Source organism: Ochotona curzoniae, unplaced genomic scaffold (genome assembly GCF_017591425.1).
Source record: "Ochotona curzoniae isolate NIBS_2020 unplaced genomic scaffold, NIBS_Ocur_1.0 scaffold_461, whole genome shotgun sequence".
Classification (NCBI taxonomy): Eukaryota; Metazoa; Chordata; class Mammalia; order Lagomorpha; family Ochotonidae; genus Ochotona; species Ochotona curzoniae.
The window spans coordinates 5,453,897-5,476,172 of NW_024467120.1; positions in this window are offsets into that span (position 1 = coordinate 5,453,897).

Sequence of the window (22,276 nt, forward strand, 5' to 3'; positions counted from 1 at the left end):
AGCCTCCCTGGTCCTCCTCTGGAGACCATGATGAGCTCCAAGGCAGCGTTTGCCTAATCACCTTGTTTGTATTGCTTTCCCTGAATCTGTCATTTCTCTCATTTGGGAAGGTCCTTTCTCTTTGTTCCGCCTCCAGCTCCCGGAAGAATTTGGACTTGTGTTGCACAAACAGAATGGGTTTTGTGCTGGACCCAGTTTCTCACCTTGATTTCGTTCTTAGTTTTCTGGTATGGCCACAGAGCACTATAAGAATAGATAAAAAAAATCCCACCAGGCTGTAAAAATATGTTTGCATTCTCCCTTCCGTTTATTTCTCATGCAGTGGGAACATTTTCCAGTCGATGCCTCCATATTCTTTGCTCTGTGCACCTCTGTTCACAAGGCTAACTTTAAAAGCTCTTTTATCAGCTCTGCATGTTTGCGTTCTTAAACATTCTCCAAAGATCAGCTAGTACTTTCTCTTTTTCGTCAGGTCCTTCTGCATTCTTGTAGCAAGGGACTCACTCTCCCATCTCTGCCTCCTGTAGCCAGTCTTTGTTTTGTTCAAGATTACCACTGTGTCTGCACACTCACTTTTGCATTCGCTCCCGGTACTTCTCTTTTCGTAGACCTAGGCCTGCAGCATTTTAAGAGGCCTCTGATTGCTTGTTGATGGTTTCCAACCTAAAATTTATTTATTTGTGGATGAAGACACACATCTATGTTGGAATAAAATTATCTATTTACTAGACTGCATCCCGTCCAGTTTCTCACCTGGATTTTGAAAGTATACAGACAACTGACTGCATACCACAGAACAAAGCCTTCCTCTTTGAACGCAGGATGCACAAACCATCAAATCCCCCCGTTTAAAGAAATGCGACTGTGTGGGCAGGCACGTGCCTGGACTTGGAGGGAAAATGTAAGCTGAATTGTTGACAAACTGATGGAAAGATAACAGTGACCTCCTAATGTGGGCGGCCAATTATTTTAGGTAAAGTGTTTTGCGTCCTGGGAACGCAAGGCTTGGTGTTCTCCAAAACGTGAGCGAGATGTTATTCCTCCCTGTTCGGCTTTAATGCAGATTTCCTGGAGCTGCAGTTCTGCTCCTTTGCAGGTGATTCTGTTAGCATTGTTCACTCCGGTTAAACCCTCTGGCACCAACAGAGGACCTGTGACTTTTTCAGTTTGTAAAAAGTTCTAGTCACAGCAGAAAACTTTCGTCGGTCTCCTTGTCTTTAGTACACATGCATTCCGGCATACTTTCCTAGCTGAAGGAAGCAGTTCTGCATCTCCGGGTTAAATTTAATTGCTGTTTCATAAACGCACAGCATAATTCTGCTTTCTTCTTTTGGAAATAAGGGATCTTTACAGGGCAAACCCTTCCAATTGTTTAATCAAATACAAGTAATACATTTAGATATAAGGAAGCAGATTATGTTCAGAAAAACCACCCACTGCACATTGTCATTATTTATAAATAATGAGAAAATCCAGAGAAATAAAACAGAGACCTTGCCCACAAGGAGCTCAAGCCAGCAACCAGGACAGATATTAAAAAACAGAAAGAGTCTGGTGTGAAAAGGGGTCCAATATAGGCATTGATGAAAAAATACAAAGTCAGATATTTGATAGTCTGCAGGAATATTGTTGCAGCCAATGAGGTAATGGGATTAGACACCCTGATGAAAACCAAGGTACGTTTGTTTCCAATGGGATGTCAGTGGTGGTTACATCAGAGACCTATCATGTGGGGTACATGAGTTAATGAGATATGTCATTTAAGATTTTGGCTGGCACATTCTAATTTGTCAATTTGTGCCGCCTAGTTTTCACTGGTTTGACCTATTTCAGTGTTCTTCATGAATGTGTGATGGTTCCTAGACATTTCATGCAAGTGGCTATTAGGAAATAAAAACTCTGTATGGATTTCAGTTTTCTTTCTTTCCGTTTGAGGTGCTCCTGCACTTGCTATCGGGATACTCATCCCGGATAGGCAGACACATCTGAGACGAGCCATTCAAAGTATGTAACATAGATGCAGTGGAATGTCGTGCTGCTACAGCCACAGAAGCAACTATTAGAAACGTAAAACCCTTGAGGACTGCCCTGACCCCTGACAACTCGGCATGGGAGTCTACACGACTCGGCTTCCAAAGGTCACGTACGTGCCACAGGTACGTACACCTGCTGAGGTGATGCAGAACCTAACCAGTGAATTCCCATCTCTCTCAATTGCCACAAAAATTTGTGCCAGGAAAAATGGCAGTTTTTGTGCCCCATGAACCCCGAAGTCAAACCTAAGATATGAAAAGTAAATCCAGCATGGTTTCACTAGGCATACTTGATTATTATTTAATTTGGTTATGCAATTAACAAGCGCTGTAAGCATATCCACTTCTTTTTTTTTTTTTTAAAGATTTATTTATTTTTATGGGAAAGGCAGATTCACAGAGAGGAGGAGAGACAGAGAGAGGAAGATCTTCCATCGGATCGTTCACTCCCCAAGTGAGCGCAACGGCTGGAGTTGAGCCAATCTGAAGCCAGGAGCCAGGAGCTCTTCTGGGTCTCCCACACGGGTGCAGGGTCCCAGGCTTTGGGCCATCCTCAACTGCTATTCCAGGTCATAAGCAGGGAGCTGGATGGGAAGCAGGGCCACCGGGATTAGAACCGGCGCCCATATGGGATCCCTGCATGTGCAAGGCAAGGACTTTAACCACTATGCCATCGCACTGGGCCCAGCATATCCACTTCTAATTTAATTTTAGTCACACTCTGGTCAAAGCTGTCTCAGGCGAGGACAGTGTATATGACCTGGGACCATTTGCTAGCAATGGGGAAAAGGCCCATCATTTTCACCTCTAAAATCAAAGTGAATCCCAGTTGATCCTTGCAGAAATAAAAATCTAAAAGCTTCATAGGGCGCCATCAAGGTATGGCTTCTGCAGAAAATTGGATTGGCATTCATTTGAATTTTTTCCTGAAAGGAACATTTCAAAGCTTGTGTGTGACAAAGTAAAGTTGATCTGTCAAAAGATTACAGTTTAGCCCTTGAAATAAACGTTTCCCAAAATAATAGCATTTGGGAAACTTTGAGCTGTGTTTCAGTCTTTTCACAGGAACTAAGAGGTTTTCACATGCCGAGGGTGGAATTCTGAGTAACAGGACAAACAAGCAGTCCTCAGTCTGGGTGACTCTGCCTGGGGACCCACTGGACTATTATTAGCACGGGACACAAAATAGATTTGGTAAACACTGAAACAGCCTTGCCAAGCAGCGTCTCCAAGACATATGGTCTTTTGTAAGTGCCATGATCGTTATAAACAAGCAACATTTTCTAATTAAGAAGTCTTTGAAAGGCCACTTGTCCCATAACTTAGCGTCCCATAACTCAGGGGGTTGGGTAACCCCCACTTTTTCCAGCCAGACTGGCAAGGCCGAACCGCAGAGCTGTCATATCCTCTTTGACCACAAGAGGGAGGGCGACTACAGGGAATTTCTCAGCTAGGAGGTGGTGTCTCCTGGTCATCAACTTTAATGATGTTATATTTGGTGCATTTCTCACTAACTGAAGGATAGTTTTGTCTGAAAAAGGGTGCATAAAGGGCCGCTCCCTTAGCCTGCGGCACAATGTGCAGTTAACTCCTTAAGGATTTTGCGGTCCATGGGTATCTGGTTGCGGTTAAGTCTTTGAATCTTCATCACAATTTCATGGGATAGGGCTTGGACTAGCGGAGAATTCTGATAACTTTTCCCGCTGTAGAATTCCATGATTCTGTTTCTCCTCAGTGGAATGTAGGGGCGCGGGCTTACAGGAAGGAAAAATGGGGTGTTTGGGGGGCACTGATATCAGAAAGCATACTTTGAGTCCATTCTATCACAGCTTACAGTACAAATATCAATGCAAGCTGCTCTGTCCTTCCGAGTTAATATTTCTAGCAGGTTGTGAAACCAAATTGTGTAAGTATACTCAGAATCCAGAGAGGAAGCTCGGTTGGAAAATGTTTTTTAAATAAAGAATGAACTAAGACACAAAAAGCAAGCTTTCCATGGTGAGAAAAGCTCTGTCTACGAATGAACAAAAAAGCATAGGAGTAAAGTGGAGTGAAAACATTTGAGTGTCACTAATTTACACTCATTGACAACAAAGATGTTAAATAAATATCTGGTTAATATTTTACTTTTGATTGATTTGCTGGAAGAACTGTGATGAAGGCCTAAGACTAGAATCAAGGCTGCTGTGTATTTAATGGGATACGTCCCCTTTAATAAAAAAAAATGGAAAATATAGAAACCTACCATAGTAATATTAATATTAATAATTAAGTTGCTGTTTCTGGTTGGTGAGATGACAAATTCAATTAATTCCTATGCTGGTTCTAATAAGCTCTTTATGAGTCTAAAGGGATTATTAACGTTGGAAAATCTGAAAGATTGAATCACTATCACGGTTTCTGGAAAGATTTTTGAAGCTTTGAGCAGGTTTGCTTTCATGAAAATAATCATCTTATTAACCTAAGCAGTAGGAAGAGGGGAAGCAGAGGGAGGAGGCCTACGCGGAAGGGAGTAAATTGTATGTCTGGTTTTGCTCTTGACTTTATTTTTAATTGACACATTATAATTATACACATTTACAGAGCTCAGTGCAATGTTGTAATGTATGTACACCTTGTGTCATGATCGGATCAAGGCATTTAGCAGGTTCACTGCCTCAAACATTTGTCTTTTCTTTGTAGTGAAACATGCATCCGTTCTTGTAGCTTTTGACATCCTCGGAGCATCATTGTAGACCATTGCCATCCTACCACACCATCGAATATCAGAATTTATTCCTCCTGTGAAGCTGACCTGTAGACCAACCTCTCTCCAACGTCAGCCTCTAGGAACCATCAGCTGTCTCTCAAGGTCTATGGGATCAGCTTTTTTGTTTTGTTTTGATTTCACCAAAGAGAACATGTATTCTTTTCATCTTTCTTTGCCTGACTTCTTTTATTTAATGTCGTGTCTGCCAGGTCTATGCTCATTGTTGCACATGACAAGATTTTACCGGCTTTTATGGATGGGAAGTATTCTGTTGGGTGTATGTACTGTGTTTTCTTCATCCATTTAGGCATGGGTGGACATTTAGGTTGATTCTTTTTGCGTGCTTCTCTTTTTTCTCTGCCTAACAGGAAGTATGAGCTCTATGCCAGTTCCTTTTTTTTTTTAATCTAATCTGCACCTAAAAGGATAAATTTCCTGTTTAGCATTCGTTTTGTAAGCCTGGGATAGTTCACAAGATGGAATATGGCTGGGGTCTTCTTGAAGCCCATACGTGTGCAAATAAATGGACTCAACCTACTGCATGTACTATAGCAATCCCATTTGAATTTTTTTGTTTTAAAATTTTTTGATCCATATAAAGAGAATAGCTTTTGTGCATTCCATATGTACAGTTCCAAGAAGATGACCACATTTTCCACACTCCCCACCTCCCTAAGTAGACTTTTGTCTATCCCTGCTCTCGTCAATTTTTTTTCAGACATATTTTTAAAGGATTATTTTATTTTTATTTGAAAGGCAGAGTTGTAGAGAGAAGGAGAGGCAGAAAGAGAGAGCTCTCTAATCCATGGTTTATACCTCAGCTGGAGCAGAATCTGTCCAAAGCAGGTGCCAGGAGCTTCTTCTGGGTTCCCCATTTGGGTTCAGGATCTCCAGACCTTGGGCCATCCTCCACTGCTTACCTAGGCTGTAATCAGTGAGCTGAATTGGAAGTGGAGCAGTCAGGACTCGAACCGGCACTCATATGGGATGCTGGTGCCACAGGCCTTAGCCTACTTCGCCGTAAAGCCAGCTCCTGAAAACTCATAATTCTAATCTACTTATAGTCACGGGCGTAATTTGCTACTGATGATAACACTTAGTAAGCAAAATGTGGGATGATCACAGTTACACTGGAGTATAAACATGGGGTAAAAATGATAGACGTAACTCAAAGTGACCATTTCACTCCTATACTTTTTTTTTTTTTTTTTGGTATTCTATGTTAGCTGCGGTACATCAGAGAAACCATGATACATGTATTTCGGAGGGTGGCTTATTTCACTACGTATAGTGGTTTCTAGTTGCATTCATTGTGTTGCAAAAGACAGGATTTTATTCTTTTTAATGGCTGAGTGTTACTCCATAGTGCTTATATTTTATATTTTCTTGATCTTGTCTTGGTGGACATCTGGAATGATTCTGTATCTTACCTACTGCAAATTGAGCTCCTATACACATGGAGGTCCACAAAGCTCTCTCTCATATGCTGGTTTCATTTGGATAAGCTCCAAGGAGAGGAATGGCGGAGTCCTATGGCAGATCTAGTTTCAGATCTCCAAGGACTCACCATATTTAAGCCATGGATAACCAGAGAAAAACTCTCATTTTTAGTTTAAATTCTTTTGGTTTTAACAAATATTCTAGGTTTTCACGGAATGAATTGAAGGATTCTATTTCATGAGAAGCTATAGGGGCCAATATTCTCCTCATATTTTATTGCCTAGTGTCAGGCTTGTCCCGATTTTGCTGTGAAATGCCTTCTGCAACTCGTGCTGTCGCATTTCCTTCGCTTGCATCTGCAGATGTGTGTACCACCTGCTTCGGCTGAGCTGGGGTTTTGTGATAGTCTGAGCCGGTTTCTCAATCACGTGGGACCAAGGATAGTCTGATGTTTGCCGATTGGTCCAGTGGAGGCATTGCCACTGATCAGCTCTCTTTTTTTGTCCTGATAACTCCCAGGCTTGGCTTACTCATCTTTCGAATGTTCCCTGTGACCAACGGCCTCGTCCTCAGACTCGGGATCATTCTCTCTGTTCTGCTGGAGCCTGTGACAAGCCTAGTCAGATCTGTACAGCCTGACACCCACTTCTCAGCATGCTGGAGGAGGCTGGTGGCTTCCTTTCCCAGTTCCAGAATGAGGGCAAGGCCTGTAGGGGCTGAAGGAGATCGGAATAAATGTTCTTACACACAATGAAGCCCTTTCTTCCTGACCCCCTTCCTGTTTTGCTGCTTCCCGAAGGTTCCTAACGCTATCTGGCCAGGATGAAAGTGATGCCCGGGGCACTTTATAGACTTTCTGAAGGAAACACTAAGGCCCCTTTGAATATCTGGTTACTCCGCCCTCCATTCTGCCTGGTAACGTGGGCCACACAAACCTCATGAAGTTGCTGTCTTTTTGCTTCTTGGCATGCAGTAGTCACAGAGCTGGGTGATTTGGCCCAAGGGTGAAGGGTATGTTCTGGGCTCTGGAGCCGTTTCTTACAATGTCCTTATTTTGAGTCATAGGGAGGGGAATGAAATTTAAAAATATCCATTATCTCTTATAACACAGAATGTTAAATTTGGGCCAGTCTGACTAATAAGGAGGAAGTAAAAAAGAAATGGAAGTGGAGGCAGGGAGAAGTTAGGCGTGTGGGTCTGGGCAGGGCGGCTGGAACAGCCTGGCTTTCTTCAGGGGAGCTACACTTCATCGCTATGTTTCTGTCTGGTTCCTGGAATCGGGGAAAGCAGAAGGCTGTGTCTTCCCAAGCACATGAGCTCCCCTGTAGGAGCAAAGCCAGCTTCTCCGGCCGACCTCTGTCTCAAGGTCAGAGAAAGAGAAGAGAGAGGTGCCAGAAGGGAAGGTGGCTCTGGGCATGTCCCATGGGTGTCAAGGAAACTGTCATCTTCAGCTCCTGAGTTCATAGGCCTTGGAACTCTAAAACCACCAAATCACAAATGTTGAGGGAAAATGTGAGCGTTTCAAGAGTTCAGGAAGTCAGAGAAATACGTGATACCCTTTGAGCAGTAATTAAGAAACAGAGAAAGGAGGCGACAACTGTTCAGGTCACCCCCTGAAAGTCATGTTCAACAAAAGGTTTCTAAGAATGTCCACTCCTCACTGTCTACCTGACCTTGAGCCCCACTCCCACTAGGTCAAGAGAAGAAATCCTCTTGGGTTAGGGCAGAGGGAAAGTTGTTGCTTTGGTCTCAAACCTGGCTCTGGCACCGAAAGTGGCCAAGATTAGAGGAGCGTCCCAGAGGAAGAGTGTAGGGAGGAAGGAGTGGCAAGGAGCTGTTTCTGGCCACGCAGCGGCTGGCATCCTGCATTTGCTGACTGGCCCAGGAGCATGCTAATTACTGCACAACTGCTGCTTCCACAGTCCCGGTGACAGGAGTGGTGTGGGCCAGAAGGAGATGCAATACGGAACTGGTTGCTGTTGAAAGGGATTCTGGAATCCCTCTTTGCTCAGTTTCAAACAAGCAGCTGCCATCCCCAAAAGGGGCCAGTCCTTTTGCTCTCATGTTCAGAGAGTGTACCAACGCCAACCTGTTTGTTTGTTCCTGGGGCATGTGGCGACAGGGAGTGGCATGCTGCCGTGCTGGCCACAAGGATGGTTAGGCTGGCCATCAGGATGGCGCTCTCTCTCTCTCTCTCTTTTTTTTTTTTTGAAGATTTATTTATTTATTGGAAAGTCAGATATACAGAGAGGAGGAGAGACAGAGAGGAAGATCTTGCATCCGATCATTCACTCCCCAAGTGAGCCGCAACAGCCGATGCTATGCTGATCCGAAGCCAGGAGCCAGGAACTTCTTCCACGTCTCCCACACAGGTGCAGGGTCCCAAAGCTTTGGGCCTTCCTCGACTGCTTTCCCAGGCCACAAGCAGGGAGCTGGATGGGAAGTGGAGCTGCTGGGATTAGAACTGGCACCCATATGGGATCCCGGTGCGTTCAAGGCGAGGACTTTAGCTGTTAGGCCACGCTGCTGGGCCCCAGGATGGCTCTCTTTAAGGGAAGTGAATGGAAAAACTCTGAAGTATGGGGTCAAGAGAAAACAGGGCTGAGAAATGAACCTAGAAGTGGTTTCTGTGGAATTTAGCCCCAATCAAAGAAAAGATGTGTGACACTTCTTATTTGAGATGTGATGCTTTTGTGATGTTTATGTATTGGTTTTGATTCTTGTAATCAAGGAAAAATAAACCCTTTCCTAAGCCCTCATTCTGCATGTGAAAGATTTTCATTCTCTTTTGGGCGAAGTCCCAGGTGTTGGGGTTAACAGATTCTTGGACAATGCCATACTTGTATACCTTGAAGGCAGATTGCCAATGGCATGTGAGAACGAGCCGGTGGGGAGGGTGGTGGTCTGAGAAGTAAACCGGAGGCATCAGAGCAAGGTCACATGTGATGCACTTGAGCAGCCGGGCAGTACGGATTGGAGCACTTGTTTTCTTTGGTTTGCCTGTTTATTACCTTTCTGTTGGAGACATCCCAAGCCTGGCCAGCTCCAGGGACTCCTGATGGTGTGTGGTATCTTCTTGCTTGACCTTTGCCAGACTTCCTGCCTTCTGAGACAAAAGAAACTTCTAGATGAAGTAAAGGGATAAGAGATCTATTGGCTCCTCTTGTTCTCCTTGAAGACGGGTGACTGGTCACGACTGTGCTGACCTTTTCAAAGCTGGCATGTCGTGTCGACCCTGCGTGGCATCCCAGCAGGAACAGCCCTTGCTTGGGCGCAGTGTCAGCTTTCTGGCACCTCTGGCCCCGTTGTGTGATCCACTCGGTGATAACATTCCTTATGATGTTGTACCTCAGGGCTCCCCTGTGTCCAGCTAGCCATTTGCATATCATCTTTTCAGAACCCTGGGGTCTATCTTTACATTCTGCTCTTTTTTTGTTGTTGTTGCTTCCATAAGACAGTTGGACAATATGGAGCGTCACGAAGCTGGCAGGGTCAGGTATGGCTTCCTGGTGCCTTGTCAACAGAGCTACTTTGTAATGTGAAGGAAACAATCTTCGGTTCTTTAGTCTCTTGTTTATTTCTTCCAAAGCTGTTCAGTTTGATTTTTAAGAACTCATGCAATTGTAATAACTGTTACCCTTGAAAACTAGTCCTGCTGTGAGAGAGATTCTAGTATCACTGCCCATTCCTAGTGAGCCCTTGGATAGTGTTTGGAACAAAGTTAACACTGGAGTTTCTTTTCTACAGTTTAGGAAGTGTTGCAGGCCAATTTTGTGGATATTCCCTGTATGTTAGGATGTGAAATGGGCTATGTCCTCAGGTAAAAGGCAGGTAATTCCCTTCTCTCTACCACTTGAGAAGCTAGGTAACATTAGCTGGGTCGTATGTGAAGAGGACAAGCATGTTTAGGTTTCCGACGAACTACAGAAATTCTCTTATAGGAGGAATTATTAGCTAAACGGCTCTGAATGAGAGTTGAGTGTGCCATTTGGAGTATAGGATCAAGGGAGCTGTGAAGAGAAAGGAAGGGCAAGTGAGGGTGTGTGTGTGTGTGTGTGTGCAGTAGCACAATACAGAATGTCTTCCTGGAAGACTGGAAAAATTCTTCCATGGTGGTACAATGAGGGATGATGCCTACAAGACTTTTAAGAGGAAGAATGGGGGCTGGCATGATGGTGCAGTGGGCTTAGCTGCTGCATGTGCCATTAGACCCATTTCGGGTTCTGGATGCTCTGCTTCTGGTCCAGCTTCCCGTGAAATATGTCAAGGATGGCAGCAGACGATGATCCAAGAATTTGGGCTCCTACCACCTGGTTATGAAACCTGGATGGATTTCCTGCCTCTTAGCTTTGGCATGGCCCACCTCTGGCCTTTGCAGCTATTTGGGGTGGGGAGGGGAAGTGAACCAGCGGATGGAAGTTTTCTTTCTCTATTTTTCTCTGACACTTTGCCTTTCAAATAAGTAAGCAAGTAAATCTTGAAAGAGGAGGAACAAGGTTGTATTCTGCTTATCTGTGCAACATTGTAAACAATCATTCTAGTGCCTCAACTAAGATTAGGTAGAATTTGTGATAGAGAGCCTATTAAATGCCATGGCTGTGTGTCAGTAATCCTTTTAAAAAGTCAAGAAGAAGCAGTGAGAACCCTTGAACGGGTTGACGCAGAAAGGAGAGAGAGAGGAGAATGGCCCCAAGAAGAGAGAAAAGAGGCATTGGGGTTTCAGGAGGACATTGAACCGAAGGTTTTGGGGTAGACTCTAAGTCTTCCAAGAATACTTAGAGATATTGAGCAGCTTGCTTTGCTAAGCATTGCAGGTACAATGAAATTGGAACCAATGTGAACAAAACCTCAAAGGCAGGTATATATCTCAGTTATATACGTTACACTTACATCTTTGCAAGGGCAGGTCTCTAATACTTAATATTTTCAGATTGATTGATGAATAGAGTTCTGTTTATTCCATTTCTCAGGAAAAACTCTGTCCAAAATTTGCTTATCAGGACTAAACAGCTTAGTGTTTCTCTGCTTGCTTGAATTAATACAATTTGTACTTGAGTCACTAGTTATCTGTTCTCATGCCAATGTTAAAAAAAAAAAAAAAACGAAACAACTTAGGCTTGGGAAGGAAATAACCCTAAAAGCATTTCATCAGTTACAAGGATGAGGTTTCTATTTCTCTACTGGGTAATGTTTTCCAAAAAGTCATCAGAGAGTTTAAGTGGATTAGTATTTGTCATGTCAAAACCACATAATTTCAATTCAGTCTATTAGAATTCCCATAGTCTTGAGGCATAAGACTGAACAATCAATTCATCACTAAAATTTTATTGGCTTGTCATTCCAACGGATAAAAGAGCAGGGTTGTAGTGATTTTTAACAAATTTGCTTTTTTTTTCCAATAAAAATAAATGAATCTTAAAAAATTTGTTTTTCCTAATAGTTGAAGCTTTGGATTAAGGACATTTCTAATTATAAAAGACAAATCCGTTTACAAGGCATGGAACACATTCTGAATAGCAGCTATTAAATTAGTTAAAAGTGAAGGCGAGAGAAAGACCTCATTCTGAAAAATTCAGTTGGATATTCATGAGTTGAAAAGGCTTGCTTTTTTTAGACGTCTTTTTTCCCCTTTATATCTGTTTCTTATTAGATGATCTCATTTTATAGAGGCCAAGAAGGAAAAATGAGCACCTAGGGAGTATCTGTGTTTAAAAATGCAGATTTCTGGAGGTGTAATTTTGTGTTGAAGCATTATTAGAGCAACTAAATATGACACACTAAAAAGCAATAGAAAGTAGATCTGGTTTTAGTTTATGCTTTCTTCTTTCTTTCTTCTTTTTTTTTACATTTTATTATTATCATCATCATTTTATGATACAGTTCCATAGGCTCCTGGTATTTCCCTTATCCCAGCCCCAATTTCCCCCTTTCCCCCACCTAGTTCCTCTATATCATTACTAAAGTATAGTTCTTCATTCAGTCATATGTCCATCATTGCAGGCATGGACAATGGCAGAGAGTCCTTCTTACCAGCATGAGATGTTGGGCATTTTACTTACCTTCTCTGTTGCATGGGGACAATACTGTAAGTCTGACCTGAAGACATAGGATTAAAACAAGTGATCACCTCCCTGTTGTGTTGACATAACACTTTCCCTCTGTTGATCTTTACTTTTTTCCCCATACATTTATCATTACTTGACATTTTGCTGTATTTGAGGGGTCTTCAAAAAGTTCATGGAGAGCATGTGCAGAGTATGAAAACAAAACCTGCATGAATTTTAAGTTTTGGTATCAAAACAAATTAATTTTAATTCTGCTCTTTTCCACAAATGTGTTGAGATAGCTTTTATATGTGTTTTGAAATTATGCTTATCTAAACAGAAAGTGTTGTGATTTGAAAAGAATTTGACACCCAAACTCATGAAGATATTTGAACCTGAAAGTTGTAGGTTGGTGGTGCCAGGTGGAAGATCTGTGAAGCAGCGACAAGCTTCTGCCATTGACAAATTCTCCTTGTGACACGGTTGGCTTTTTTTCATTTCAAGTTGAAACTAGGTGAATCCTCGCTTTATGAATCCAGAAATCATAGCAACTGATGACAAACCCAGACCCTGTCCTGAGTATCGGGGAAGCATTTTTGTTTATTACAGCTTTCAGCCAGGTGCAATTGTTCGGCTCGTTTTTGTTCGTGGCAAATGATAAAACTGAGGTTTTGAGTAGTTTCACTAACTAACCTAAAGTTATACAACTAGAAATGACGTAACTTAGATTTGAACCAGGGTATCCTAACAAGAAAGATCATTACCAGGTGACATCATATTCTGTGTTTTTTTTTTCTTATGATCCTGGATGCAGATGGTGATACTGCTGGGGGTATTGGCTTATAGTGGAAGAGGGTAAAGTTAAGTGAGACTCACTAGAGTGGGGTTATGCCCCTGCTAAGACTCAGAGCTACTCCTCTGCAGGCTTAAAACCACGGATACCCCAATGGATACAGAAGGTCAGGGGCAGAAACAGGAAAGGCAGAACATGCATGTAGTGCAACATTTCTGTTAGGAAGTATTCATCATCTTAAAAAGACATCTCATTTAGTCTTTACAGCAGCCCTTGAAAAGGCATCTTTTGTACTTCATTGTTAAAGACCTGAGGCTAGAGAAGTGTAACTCACCAAGGGTCGAAAGCAAATAAGGGGTAAGGTAGACAGAAGTGCTCTCCCCTGACAACAAAAACTGCTCTTTTAGCACAGCAGTCTGACCTCTCTGGAGAGTCAGGGCCTGGGAGGGGTCACCATGCGTGTCTGACATACACAAGCAGGAGACACTGAATCAATTGCCTTCATGTTGGTTTTTACGTGTTTCCTTCCAGTGTAATATTCATGATGGATAGAACCTAAAAATAAAACACGTGCGAGAATGGAGAAGCAGAGTTTGGGAGAACTATGAAAGCTTCCCCTGACTTTTCTTGGACCATCACTTCCTGATACCATAATGGTTTGGCTGATTTTCCCATTTACTCCCATCAGGTACACTGTGAATGTATCTAATCTATCCCTGACATGCTGCTTTTCAACTGTTCTTTCATGTGTCTGCCTCTCTCCTACGATGCGACCTCCTTGAGTGTGGGAGGAGTAACTTGTCCTGATTTTGTCCTTACTTCTTTGTATGCTGCGTGTCATGCAGTTGTTGCTCACGGCTGCTGAACAGGTGATGGAGGGGTGTGGAGGAAGCCAATTGTTAGCGTTGCTCTAGAAATAATATCAGCTTTCTCTTCCAGTGATTTGGTCTTATTATCCTTTGTCCCTTGGCCTTGATCCCTCCTGCCCTCTATGCTTTCTGCCTGCAGCTGGTCATAACATTTACGGCAAATGGTTCCATGAGAAAAATGGTGGCGCTCTGTTTTAAAGTGTTGGGAGAAGGTGGTGGATTGTGGGTGGGGATTGAGAGGACAGGATTGTTCTGTATCACAGTGTCACAGGGAAGGCCAAAAGGTTTTTCCTTGGTTGGCAATGACTTGGTAATGCATGCATATGTTTCACAAGCTGCTGGCTTGAGAGATTAAGGGTATGTCCAAAGCCACATCTGGGTCATCAGAAGCAATCTTACTTAGATATAGCTGGTAATTGCCTTAAGGGTATTCTATCTGGTCAAGCATCTTATTTTAATGGACTGCCAGCAATATCTTGTTTTATATATTTATTGATTAATTTTTCATTTTATTTGAAAAGTAAGGAGAGATGTTCCATTCACTGGTTCACTTCCGAAACAGACAACAGCCAGGACTGTGCCAGGCTGGAAATAGTAACTCTGGATCTCTCACACATTTGGTAAGGACCCAAGTACTTGAGTAAACATCTGTTTACTCCTAGGCTGTGCATTAGTAGGAAGCTGGATTGGAAATGGAGGAACTGGGGGCCAAACCTGAAAACTCCAATATGGGATGCCAGTGTCCCAAGAGACCACCCATGCACCAACTGCTTCACCCCAGGTTCTTGCATGAACAGTGTAAACTGGTGTCTATAGCTTAATTGGAAAGGTAGTTTAATAGAGTATTTAAAAGCATGGACTATGGATCCAGTATTGTTGATATTGGTAGATTTATCTAACCTTTCTTTTTTGGTTTTCTTACCTGCAGAAAAACAGTATTTAGAGAATTAAGTGGGTTTTTATATTTGACACACTTATCAGCATGCCTGATATTGTAGAATTATTGAAGGCATTGCCGTTGCCGTTGTATATAATTCTCACAACTTTGTCCTAGTATTGCACTGGTTTCAAAGCCTTGAGTATTTGCCTCTCAGACAATATACATTGATTCATATCACACATGACAGCTTCCAGTGATATGAAACCGATGAAGCAGACAGCAAATTAATAACTACATGTAGTGGACTCTTCTCTTAGCCATTGTATTTAGAGTTGAAAATCTTAACACTCACAACAGGGGCATGGTTTTAGAAAAGCCCTATCATCTCTTGGTCTCAGTTTCTCTTTTCTTTGAAGTTAAAGTGCTGAATTAGATCTAGATAACAAGTGAAGCAACCTGCTAATCCTCCCTCTTGTAGCCCTGGAAGGCACAGCTAATGGATATCGGTACACTTCCCTGCTGCTCATAATTTCACCCAATACGTCATGCCAAGAAGCCATTTCAAGTCAATTGGTGTTGTCACATAAAGTGAAACTGCGTATCCACAGTAGTATTGTTGTTCTCAAAACTCCAAATTATGCCGCAGACTTCTGCAATTTAATGACTCAGAAGTGAGTGAATGTGCGAGAGCTTGGTCTTTGCAGATTTGATACAGCTGACAATGGAGCCTTTCCAGAAGACTGATGGAGTCAGGGAGGCCGGAGGGCTGTCTTCAGTATCAGCACAGGAGAGCATTCCTTGACTGTGATACCATGGTTCTTACATTTGGAAGGGATGTCTTGACAAATAATAGAACGTCCGTGGACGGGGAAGTCTGGTATGCTGAAAATGCCCCCTGATGTTGCCCAAATTTGCTTTTTGAAAGGGTTGCCCATCTCAGGTAGGGTGGGTGCAGGCATTTTGCCTTGTTGACTGAAGATGTTTGAGAACACTAGTTGTAGAATCTAAGGCGTTTAAAATGAAGATCTTTCTAAGAACATAGTGGTTTTTTTTCTTTGTTTGTTTTTGAAAGTTGCATTTTATGTATTTGAAAGGCTGAGTTGAAGAGAGAGAGGAAGAAATCTCTCACCCTTTATCCCCATCCCAGTTGTTCTTAAAGACCAGAACAGAGTGAGTCAGAATGGATCCAGGAGCCAGGAGCTCTTTCATGTCTTCCACATGGGTGCAGGGTCCCAAGGATTTGGACCATCCTCTACTACTTTCCCAGACTCATTAACAAAGAGCAGGATTAGAGGTGGTGCAGCCCATATGGGATGCCAGCACTGTGGGCAGCAGCTTAATCCATTATGCCACATTGCTGGTTCCAAAATTTAAGTTTCAAAAAGATTATTTGTTCGTTTGTTTGAAAGGCAAAGTTAAGAGAAATAAAGAGAAAAGGGAAGAAGGAGAGAGAGAGAGAGAGAAAGAGAGAGAGAGAGAGAGAGAGAGATTTCTTTCACTGCTGGTTCACTTCCTAAATGCCTGCAATAGTCAGGGAGTTAGGCCAGGTTGAAGCCAGAAGCAAGATCTTCCATACTGATCTCCCATTAGATGGCAGCTACCTAAGCTCTTGGACCATAATGTATTGCCTTCCTTTATGCATTAGTAGGGAACTGGATTCGAGGCAGAGTAGTCAGGACTCAAATCAGCACCCTGAATTGGGTTGTTGATATTTTAAGCAGCAGCTTAATCCATTGTGCTATAATGATAGCACCTGAATATCTTTAAAAAGTGTTTGTGCTTTGCAGCAGTGCCCAGGTGAAGGGCTTTCAGGGGACTTGGTGTACGGCATCAGTGGGGGCATTTACATGTGAGATCTGGGTCTGAGAGTGGGCTTGGTGGGAGAACTTGGAAAACTCCCCTGGTGGACCATAGTTCCCATTGGTGAGCATGCCTGGGTGTTGGTCAGGCTGCGCAAGGTAGCTCCACCTGTCAGCCAATGTGTGGGTTGGTTCTGGAGCCAGGTGAACTAAGCAGGACTGGGTCAAACCTTAGCTCACTGCCATATTCAGGAGCCAGGCTGTAATGTGGGTCATGTCGGCTAGGCTATCACACCTACCAATTGATGAGCCAGAGATGGGGGCAGACTAGGCAGAGCTAGGTTGCAGCAGCTGCCAGTGAAAGTTGGAACTTGGGGTAAGCCAGGAGAGGCCATGCTGCAACATCTGATGGCAAAGGTCAGGATGGGGATTGGCTATGCCAAGTTGGGTCAGAGCAACCACTGGCATGTGCAAGATATGTGGTGGGGGACAAGCCTGGTTGGGTAACCAAGGGAACACTCCAGCTGGTTCCCACTGATGAGCCTGAGAGCCAGAATGGGGGCAGCAACCTGGGCTGGACATGATTGCAGTATCCATTGGTATGGTTGTGGACTGGGTCTGGAGTGCAGCAGACTGGGCTAAACTGTAGCATCCACTGGTGCTCGTGAGAGACAGGGTGGGTATAGGATGGGCTGGGCTAGACCTCAGCACCCACTAAATCACACTAGAGCTGTGTCTGGGCATGGACTGTAGGACTCAACAGCCAGACTGGAATGGGTGTGGGTGGGTTGGATTAGGCCACTGTTCCTGCCAGGACATTAGATGGACTAAGGCAGTCTGGGTCAAGGACCCATTAGTGTGTGAGAGATCTGCCACTGGGAAGAAACCTGATGGAGGAGCTTGGGGAGCTTCTTTGTCAGGATGTAGTCCCTGCAGGAGTGCAAGAAACAAGGCAAGGAGCTGCCCAGCCCAGGCCAGGTTACAGTATCCACTGGCATATGTGTTTCAGGTCTGGAGGTAGGCCAGGCTGGGCCAGTTCATGATACCTATTGGCAGATCTGGCAACTGGCATGGGGTGAAAGAGGGGCTGGGTTGGGCTGCAACACTATCCAGTTCACATTAGTGCTGGGACTGGGGGCTGGCTGTGCTCAGCTAGGCTGCAGCACCTGCCAGATCAAGCTGGAACTGGGGTAAGCTGGGCCATTCCAGCCTACAGCACCCACTGGCAGATGCCAAGGTGAGCTGGGCCATGCCAGACTTGGCCACAGCTCCCACAAGCACATATGATACCTGGTGGTGGGGAGCAGTGTGAGCCTGGTAGGGGACTGGTGGGGCTTCCTTGCTGGGCTACTCTTCCTACTGGCAAGCATGAGAACTAGGACTGGGTACAGCTGGGCACGGCTAAAACACCTGTTGGCTTGCATGAAAACTGGGTTATACGGAGAGCCAGCCTGGGCTAACTGACTGTATCCCTGGGTGCATGCATGAACCAGAGTAACAGCAGGCTTGTTGGGCTTTGCTGTAGCACCAGATGGCAAGTGCAGGGATGGGGACAAATCCTATCAATTGAAACTGCAGAACCACCTGGGGAACAAAAGATCCAGGACTGGGAGTGGACCGAGTAGGGAAACTGTGGGTACTTCTCTGATGGAGTACAACTCCTACTAGTGAGCATGAGAACCAGGGCTCAGCATATACCTGGATAGCCAGGAGATGGCCCCCACCAGCATGAGCATGGCCTACATAGTGTTAGCTAGGCTTCAACATCCATTGATGTGTATGACAGCTTAATGGATGTGGGACAGACTGGACCAGTCTGATACTGCAGTCAAGCACAGGAACCAGGGCTGGGGGTAGGCCTAGTGGAGGCTATTCAAGGGTTGCTCCAATTAGGCTTTAGTTCCTGCTGGTATATGTGAGGGCTGAGTGTTTGATGGGCAGGGTTGGGTTGAACCACAGCATCCATTGGTTTATATAAGACATGGGCTGGAGATAGAACTGACCCGGTAATTGCGACTACCAGTGTGTGCATAGGCTGATATGGGTGAGGGCCTGAGTTGGACGCTGTATGACAAGCATACACAAGACTCAGATCTAGAATCACCTCAGATGAAGGTTCTTTGAGAATGCCCCTAACTGAACCACTGGATTCCAAGCTCTAAACACGGAAATAGTCACAGTCACTCCATGACTGTGGAGTGCATGTGTCAGAACTGGGCCTCCTCAGTAGCTAAGATGGAGCAGTTCATGGCATGCCTATATGCACATGGAGGATATGGCAGTTCATTGGGTCCCTGCAGAGGACATATGGTATCATACAAGAGGAAGGAGGACAGAACAAATTCGTCAACTACCCCAGCCAAGTGATGATAGCAAATATCTGGATGAGTGGAGACTTTGTGGTGAACTATGTTGGCCAGCGGATTTCCTCATCCTTGAAGATTCCCTCAACCTTGGATCTGTGAGTTTGACAGCATGTCAATGATTGAAACCACTTGAATGGAACCCTTGGAGCGATCTTCACACTGTGGACCCTGGGATGACATCGGATGGCCATTCCCCATCCCTGAGTACTGAGGTGGTTGGGAGGCTGGATGTAGCTTTTCCCCTTATCTCCCCTCTTCCCCCAGATACAGGAGGAAGGTAAAGAAAATTCGGAGACAATGATTTCACCCACTTTCCTCTAATCCTTGACCCTTCCCACCTTAATCAACTATGTAAACATCATCAAAAATAAAAATTAAAAACTAACAAAAGGTGTTGATACAGGTGTATTTCAGAAAATAGCATCCACTTTGAGCACTTTTATGCTGAGGTACCCCTCTGACCCTTAAGTCCCTGGGATTTCATTTTCCTATCTGGTTTTTTGAAAACTCTGGATGTATTTTCTTGATCTCATAGTTTCTGTACTGACAATTTCTGTTTGAGATTGGTGAAAGGCTACCTCTGATAAACCAAACATTCTAAAACCACTGAAATCTGGTGTCTTAAGTTTATTTGGTGGGCCATCACAACCACCTTAGATCAGGCCTGATAAACAACAGAAACCTCAGGTCATGGTGACAGGACTCAACATCTGTTGAAGACTCCCTTCCTGCTTCGTACATATCATCTTCTAGGTGTGTCCTTACACAGCAGAACTTTTAACTGGGGATCAGATTGCATTGCATAGATTTTGGAAGGTTCCTGTTTTGACAATGTTATGAAAGAATGTTACACAAACAACCTCCTTATTGAACCTAATTTTAATCATGCCGAACTTCTCTTTCTGAATCTTTAGATTCTCTCGTGCATAAGAGATAGGACTGCTCACCCAGAATTACTTTTAAGGAATATGAATCTATGGTGATTTGTTTGGAAACGTACACCTTTGTAGTTAGTTCCATGTGTAGCAAGAATCAAATGTCTTTAACCACCCCCCACACCCTCTTAGTGAAAGCAGAATAAAGATGTCATTTTTTTGTTTTGAAGTTTTTGTGTAGCTTCTCCAATTGTAAAAGAAACCCTCATACTGATATTATTTATCCAGTTGGTAATTCAACAGGGTTTTCTCTTTTTTTTTTTGCCAATTCTGTAAACAATAAACTTTTCACATAATAAATTGGAAATACACAGAGCCGTTTTGCTGAAGTTCTGGCATGAGTTGGGAACACTTTGGGCTTTCCTAAAATTTAGATTTGTGCTTTTTAGTTAGATACATGTGCTTATTGTTATTTTTTATGTGTTTGTGTCTGTGTCTGTTTAAATAAAAAAGATCTCTTCTTTGTCATTCTTCTAAACGAAAGGGAAAAACTAGAGCCAAAAGATTTCTACTAGTTTCTACTAGAGAAATTTCTAGTTCCTACTAGGGAAATAGACAGGCTCTTGGGTGGTACAGATGAGACATGCAAGAGTAAGGTTAGTAAAGTGTGATTTTGTGAATAAAATTGCACAGTAGCATTCTTGTGTGTCCCTCTTTTGAGATTTGTTAAAACTGTGCTTAAGATGCAACTGATCTATTTACTTATTTTAAAGTGAGTGACTAAATCGCCCCCTCCTTGGACAGCAGCCTGCTCTAAGATTCAGATATCACTTTGTGATTATCCACCACGATAAGCACACCCACAGCTGACTTTGAGTTGGATGCTGTGCCAGGTACTTTCCATGCCTTTGCTCATTTTGTCCCCCTGTATCCGTACGCATTCAGTGTTGCTATCCTTCCCATCATACAGGTAGGCATATGAGGACAATCAGATACCTTTACTGAGTGACCTTATGCAGTCGAAGTGCGGAGGTAGGATTCTGATGCTAATGGCACGTTCATAACCAGTGTACCATCAATGGTGTTTTGGCATGTTTTTTGAGTGTATTTAATTAGGCTTATTCGATGGCATAGTGAAATCCACCCATTGGTAAGGGGAATGGAGGGGGTGAACTGTTACTTGATTGTGGCCATCAGTGAGTTGTAGCCTAATTAGTTGTTCTCTACTTCCTCTTCCGTTTGGTTCTGTTTATGTCTTGCAACCAGTGGCTTCTGCTTGTAAGTGTGATAAGAAGTATGTTGAGGAAGCCGCCCTGAGAACGAAGCAACCAGAGGATGTGGAGGTCGCCCTAACGTGTGAGCGCTACTGTTAGACTCTAGAGAGTAAGTTTGATTCTGAGTACCACAAAGTGAGCCCTACTCATCATTTCACATAGTGGGCATATAATTTATATGGGGATTACAACCTGAATCTCCTTAGGCACCTCTGGTTCTGACACAGCAACAGCCTTTGAATCACAGAGTATTTTTTTCTTTCCTGCTGCTTAATCTCCAGAACAGGCAATTTATAGACAGGACGAGTATTTACTTTATCTATTCCAACCGCATGCTCTCTTTTATGCCTTTGTAGCAGCAGCAGCTAGGGCTCTCTGTTGCTCAATGTGGATGTGCCAATGTGTGTGCACTTTTGTGTAAGTGAATCTGTGTTTTTCCTGAAGATGCCGGGAACAATGGTGAACAAAGATGGGCAGGTGAGGACCTCTATTGTATACAAAACTGAAGGTACCAAAGAGGCTGCATTTGTTGTGAGTTAAAAGGTTTATGCAAAGATTTCCTTAGTAATGTTTAAGATTTTAATAGGGTAATTAATCTTTCTAAGTGCAAGTGCCAGATTATGGGATCAGCTATTATCCCTGGCTGCAGAGCAGTCCTTTGTGTGTTGCTATGAACGGGGCTAAGTGAAGAGAATACTCAGGTTGCCAAACAAAGATATGGCTGCAGCTAGCTTGTTCAGGTTTTTAAATGAATTTTCTGGTGCAGTTGAAAGAACTCCTGCTTCCCTGGGACTATCATTGCTCTTTAATAGCCATTAAGTTGAAGGGAAAAGGGGAGAAACAAATACGCATGCTTTGTGCTTTCTCGTTTCTAAACATCCTATTATTATTATTTTTTAAAACAATGACAGGTACATTCATTTCAGGATGATTTTTAAGCAAGAAAACACAATTTAACGGAAAGAAAGATGAGCAGGAATAAGGGCAAGAGGTTGTCATTTGATTCCAAAAGTTTGGCTTGTTTCTCTTTCCTTGCATCAAGTTTTATGAAACTTTCCAAGCAAGACAAGTCAATTACATTGGAGGAAAAAACCTAGCAATTCAAGAGAGTTCGTTATAGCCTTTGAACAAGATCATATACATAATATATACAT